The sequence below is a fragment of the Alligator sinensis genome, unplaced genomic scaffold, assembly GCF_000455745.1.
Source record: "Alligator sinensis unplaced genomic scaffold, ASM45574v1 scaffold278_1, whole genome shotgun sequence".
Lineage (NCBI taxonomy): Eukaryota > Metazoa > Chordata > Crocodylia > Alligatoridae > Alligator > Alligator sinensis.
In genome coordinates, this window is record NW_005841952.1 from 712,150 (window position 1) to 712,608 (window position 459).

The following is a 459-nucleotide window of genomic DNA, read 5'->3' on the forward strand; positions in this document are numbered from 1 at the left end:
CGCAGCCCCCCCCACCAGGCCCTAGGGTTGCCTCCACATCCCCCTCCAGGCCCGGGGTTGCATGCAGACCCTCCCAGGCCCAAGGGTTGCATGCACATCCCCCTCCAGGCCCGGGGTTGCATGCAGACCCTCCCTCCAGGCCCAAGGGTTGCATGCACATCCTCCTCCAGGCCCCGGGGTTGCATGCAGACCTCCCCTCCAGGCCCTGAGTTGCACAGGGACCCCCTCCTCCAGGCTCCGGGGTTGTATTAGACCTCTTCTCCAGGCCCCAGGGTTGCACACCCCTCCCCAGCCTGGGCTGCATGCAGACCCTCCCTCCAAGCACCGGGGTTGCATAAGGACAACCCCTCACCCTTTTTCCAGGCCCTGGGTTGCATGCAGAACCTCCCTCCCCCCTTCGAGGCCCTGGGGTTACATGGGGACCCCCTCTCCAAGCCCCTGGCTGTAGGGACTTACCCC